This window comes from Pseudoliparis swirei, chromosome 9, assembly GCF_029220125.1.
Source record: "Pseudoliparis swirei isolate HS2019 ecotype Mariana Trench chromosome 9, NWPU_hadal_v1, whole genome shotgun sequence".
Classification (NCBI taxonomy): domain Eukaryota; kingdom Metazoa; phylum Chordata; class Actinopteri; order Perciformes; family Liparidae; genus Pseudoliparis; species Pseudoliparis swirei.
Genome location: NC_079396.1, coordinates 440,821 through 446,820, shown reverse-complemented (window position 1 = coordinate 446,820; position 6,000 = coordinate 440,821).

Sequence of the window (6,000 nt, the reverse complement as noted above, 5' to 3'; positions counted from 1 at the left end):
TGTAAGATGTTACACAATGTAAGATGCTACACAATGTAAGATGTTCCACAATGTAAGATGCTACACAATGTAAGATGCTACACAATGTAAGATGTTACACAATGTAAGATGCTACACAATGTAAGATGCTACACAATGTAAGATGCTACACAATGTAAGATGTTCCACAATGTAAGATGTTACACAATGTAAGATGTTACACAATGTAAGATGCTACACAATGTGTAGAGTGTACCGCCGGCCACTAGAGGGCAGCGTCTAATTACCTGACCGGATATGCCACGCTGCCTTCCGTTAATGTCAGCGTCCGTTTTAGTCTCGTCATTCATCCATTCCACCTCGAGGCGAGATGTTCACCCACTCATTCATGTGAGAACTGTTTACGTTATTAGTTAATGTGCATATACCGTATATCGTTATTTGTATATGTGTATTACGGTATTTATTACATGCATAATTGTAATACTTTGTCAGCTCATCTTGCTGCACTGTCTGTTTCAGGGTGTCTTCATCTCTGTCATTAAACCCTTAAACTGACATTGAGGAGTGTGTTTCTTCATGAAGACACCATGGTCGTTGTTGGATGCCCTGCCCCCGGCTGCGAGTTTAAATCCGGAGACTTGTCTGAAGCACTTGTCGCTGCTCTATTGACAATTCATGGATTTAGCCACCAGCACGCAGCGCCTGTCATGGCCGCGGCCCAGGCCCCACCCCTCGAGGCCCGAGACTCGATCGGCCCAAAGTTGATGTGGGCGTGTCAATAGAGGAATGGAACGTGTTCATCCGCCGTTGGAACGTATTCCGCGCCGGTTCAGGCATAGGGGATGCCCAGGCCACCTTCCAGCTGTTTCAGTGCGCTGGGCCTTTACTTGGAGACAGCCTGTTGAAAGCCGTCCCCGATGCCGCCTCCGGACCCCTGCCAGACCTAATCACCGTCATGCGATCCCTAGCTGTCATCCCTGTCGCTACATGTGTCCTGCGCACCGAGCTACTTCAGCTACGCCAGGAACGCGACGAGACATTCCGCGCATTCGCTGCCAGAGTGCGGGGTAAAGCAGAGACATGCGCATATAATGCGGTATGCGAGTGTGGTAGGGACGTGGACTATACCGACCACATTATCCGTGATGTTCTGCTAAATGGCATCTATGACCCGGACATACGCCGCGAGACGCTTGGGACACCTGACATCCTGGTCAAACCAGTTAACGACGTTATTGCACTCGTCGAGAACAAAGAGATGGCCCGTAACGCTCTCCCGTCGTCCTCTCTGTCAGCCATGTCGTCATTCCAGCGCCTGAAGACGACTCCACAGACGAGCCCCGCCCCGGGCCCTGCGGATAGGGCTAAACGAGCCTCGTGCCCAGAATGTAAGAGCGTCTTTAACGTCTTCACGGAGGGGCCTCGCGGTGGAATCCTAAGCCTCACCAGGTGTGCATCGGCTGCTACAGGGCCCGCCGACGACAGAGGCGCCAGCAGCCGTCACCCGACGGTCAACAGGCCGCCATGGAGTCGGAGCTGATCTCCCAGGTCTCATCGGTGCAAGCTGGAGCCCGCCCTGGCCTACGTCGCGGGAGCCATCGCCGACGCCGCCCCTACGTCGCATGGATGTGTCAACAGGCCTGCACTTATCAGACTCGAGCACCACATCTTCTCCAAGGGCGAATGGAGACGAGCCAGGCTGAGAGACCACCCCCGAGCATTAATTACCATCTCGGTGGACATGCCAGCCGGGCTGAGGGATGGCACCAGCAACCGGGGCTCGGCCGATGGAGCTCGGATATCCGCCGTCGCAGACACTGGCGCGCAGTCGGACCTCTGGTCTCTGGAGGAGTTCCTGGCCTGCGGTTTCGAGCGGGACGACCTGCGACCCGTCAGCCTCAGCCTGTCGGCCGCCAACCGCTCCCCTATAGCCATCGAGGGAGCGTTCTTCGCTAGGCTCTCGACGACCTGCAGCGGGGGGCGTGTTACATCCTGCCGTTCCATGGTATATGTGAGCAGCTCAGTCCAGGCCATGTACCTCTCCTACGAGTCGTTGCTCAACCTCGGCCTCTTGCCCGTGAACTTCCCGTCGGACGACGTCGCAGGGGGGCCCAAGGACAGGCGTAGCCCTGACACGGCAGACCAGCCTTTGTCCGTCAATGCGACGAGGTCAACCAACGGCGGCTGCGTAGGGCCAGGTGGCCCCCAGGACGCCCAGTGCTCATGTCCTCAGCGCACGGCCCCCCCGGCGCGCCCCGCAGCACTGCCGTTCCCTTGTACGCCGGAGAACAACAACAGATGAAAGGTTGGCTACTCGGGAGATATGCCTCGTCGACGTTCAACACGTGCCCCCATCGGGCACTACCAAGCATGGAGGGACCGCCCATCGAGATGCACGTGGACCCCGCAGCCACGCCTAAGGCATGCCACACCGCGGCCACCGTGCCTCTACACTGGCAGCGGAGGGTCCACGATGACCTCCTGCGGGACGAAGCCCTTGGAGTCATTGAACGCGTGCCATATGGCGAGCCAGTTACGTGGTGCCATCGTATGGTAGTCACCGGAAGCACGACGGTTCCCCCGCAGGACCGTGAACCGCTCGCCCCTCAACAAGTTCTGACAACGTGACACCTGCGCCACTGAGTCCCGTTCCACCGCACGCCGTATCCCGAAGGGCACCTGGAAGACCGTCACGGACGCCTGAACGGCTACCACAGTGTTCCCCGCGGAGTCGGATCGCCACCTCACTACCTTCATCACACCCTTCGGCCGGTGGCGCTACACCAGGGCACCACAAGGTTTCCTGTCATCAGGGGATGGCTACAACCGTCGGTTTGACGCCATCCTCTCGGACTTTGAACGCAAGGAACGTTGTGTGGATGACACCATCCACTATGACACCGACCTGGAGCAACACTGGTGGAGGACCATCGACTTCCTGACGCGTATCGGCCGGTCGGGCATCGTTTTGAACCGGACAAGCTTCAGTTCGCAGAAAGGTGCATCGATTTCGCTGGATTCAGGGTGTCGGAATCTACCATCGAACCGCTCCCAAAATACTTGGACGCTATCCGGGACTTCCCCACCCCAGGCTCCACAACGGACATCAGGAGCTGGTTCGGCCTTGTCAACCAGGTGGCTAACTACGCCCAGTTGCGTGACACGATGGCTCCATTCAAGCCGTTCCTCAGCCCACGCTGTGTGTTCCTATGGTCCCCGTTCTGGAGGAGGCTTTCCAGACGTCCAAGCAAGCCATAATGGAGGCCATCCGTGAGGGCGTGGAGATCACGACATGCAGAAGCGCACCTGCCTCCGCCTGACTGGTCCATGCGTGGCATTGGCTACTTCCTGCTCCAGCAACATTGCCACTGTGCCTCGGGCATCCCGGACTGCTGTCCAGGAGGATGGAGGATCACCCTCGCTGGGTCGCGTTTCCTATCCTCGCGGAGCAGCGCCATGCGCCGTGGAAGGAGAGGCCCTAGCCGTGGCCTGGGGTCTGGAACAGACGCGGTACTTTGCCCAGGGACCCGACAACCTCGCCGTGGTCACCGACCATAAGCCGTTAGTGAAAATCTTTGGCGACCGTACCCTGGATGAAATATCGAACTCGCGTCTGTTTAGACTCAAGCAGCGCACCCTCCCATGGCGCTTCGACATCGTGCACCTGCCTGGCAAGAGCAACTATGCCGCTGATGCTACGCCAAGGCATCCTTCCCCCTCGGGCTCGGCGAACAGCCTCTCACTGGGGCTGCAGAGCTGGCCTGACGCCGTGGAGTCAGCCCTCATGGCCTCCATCCGCGACGGCGCACAGGAGCTCGGAGCCGTCTCTTGGCCCCTCCTCGCACGGGAGACAGCGGCTGACGAATGCCTCAGCCACCTCCTCCAACTCATCGAGCAGGAGGGTGGGATTGACGTTAACGACCCTGCTCTGGCGAGTCTGTCATCGGTCTGTGAGTCCGTTCACGCAGGACGGCGTCCTGCTCTACGGGACCGCGCCGTGGTTCCCCATCCTCCGTGAGAGAGTCCTTCGGCATCTCCATGCAGCTCATCAGGGACCTCTGCGATGGGGCAGCATGCCCGAGCTATAGTTTACTGGCCCGGGATGTCCGGGGACATTCAAGCCACCAGGACGGGTGTGCAGACTGCAACCGCAATGCTCCGCCACAGGCGGCTACACCCCCCCTGCCCTCCTCACCCCCGTCCACGCCATTCGAGGCGGTGTTTGCTGACTTCTTCGACTATGGGGGCCGCCACTACCTAGTTGTCGGGATCGGCTCGGGCTGGGTAGAGGTCCTGAGCTCTACGGCGGGTACTGCCCTGGCGGGCTCAGCTGGCCTGGTCCAACACCTCCGTTCGTTCTTCGCCACCTTCGGCGTACCGGAGGAGCTCTCGAGCGACGGTGGTCCGGAATTCAAGGCGAGCCACACTGAGGACTTCCTCCGCTTATGGCACGTCAGACACCGTGTGTCTTCTGTTAGCTTTCCGCAGTCTAACGGGAGGGCAGAAGTGGCGGTTAAGACTGCTAAGCGCCTCCTGATGTCCAACACCGGCCCGTCGGGCAGCCTTGATCAGGACCGCTTCCTGCGTGCTATGCTGCAGCTGCGCAACACGCCTGACCCCGACTGCAACCTCTCGCCAGCGCAGATCATCTTCGGCCGCCCCCTTCGTGGCTCGCTCTCCTTCGTGAACCGCCTCGAGAAGTTCTCGAACCCGCATATCCGCCTGCTATGGCGCGAGGCATGGGCGGCTAAGGAGGACGCCCTTCGGACCCGTATGTCCCGTACCACCGAGTCTCTGGGGACTCACTCAAGACCGCTCCGGCCATTGGCACTCGGCGAAAGAGTATTCCTCCAGAACCAGCAAGGCCCGAGCCCCCACAAATGGGACAGGTCAGGGATTGTGGTGGAGTCACTGAGCCACGACCAGTATCGGGTCAGGGTTGACGGTTCGGGACGTTTGACACTGCGCAACCGCCGGTTCCTCCGTGCCTACACGCCGGCCACACCCCACGCCCATCAGCAGTCGGCCGCGCCGCCGCCGCCGCCCACTGCCCAGGAACATCGGCCCCCACCCATCCACCCGGGCTGGGCTGCGCCCCAGGGGGTTGCTCAGCCGCCGGCCGACGGGCCCCGCGACTGGGCTGTGGGCGCTTCCCCACCGGCGCCTGTTGATGAGGCGACCGCTGACCTCACCGTTCCTGCGGGTGCCGTCCTGGGCGCACCGCTCCCGGTGCCGCAGTCGCCACCGACGCTGCCCCAGCCTACTCGGCCGGGCCGCGCGAGGAGGCCGCCTCCACGTTACGAGCCCGAGTCCGGCAGCTGGATACGGGATTTAGACCGTTAACCTATTCCGGCCTATAGCTTTCCGGTCTGGGGGGGATGTAGAGTGTACCGCCGGCCACTAGAGGGCAGCGTCTAATTACCTGACCGGATATGCCACGCTGCCTTCCGTTAATGTCAGCGTCCGTTTTAGTCTCGTCATTCATCCATTCCACCTCGAGGCGAGATGTTCACCCACTCATTCATGTGAGAACTGTTTACGTTATTAGTTAATGTGCATATACCGTATATCGTTATTTGTATATGTGTATTACGGTATTTATTACATGCATAATTGTAATACTTTGTCAGCTCATCTTGCTGCACTGTCTGTTTCAGGGTGTCTTCATCTCTGTCATTAAACCCTTAAACTGACATTGAGGAGTGTGTTTCTTCACAATGTAAGATGCTACACAATGTAAGATGTTACACAATGTAAGATGCTACACAATGTAAGATGCTACACAATGTAAGATGTTACACAATGTAAGATGTTACACAATGTAAGATGCGACACAATGTAAGATGCGACACAATGTAAGATGTTACACAATGTAAGATGCTACACAATGTAAGATGTTACACAATGTAAGATTCAATTAAATTCAATTCAGTTTATTTGTTTAGCCCAATTTCACAAATTACAAATTTGTCTGGGAGTGCTTTACAATCTGTACACATAGACATCCCTGCCCCAAAA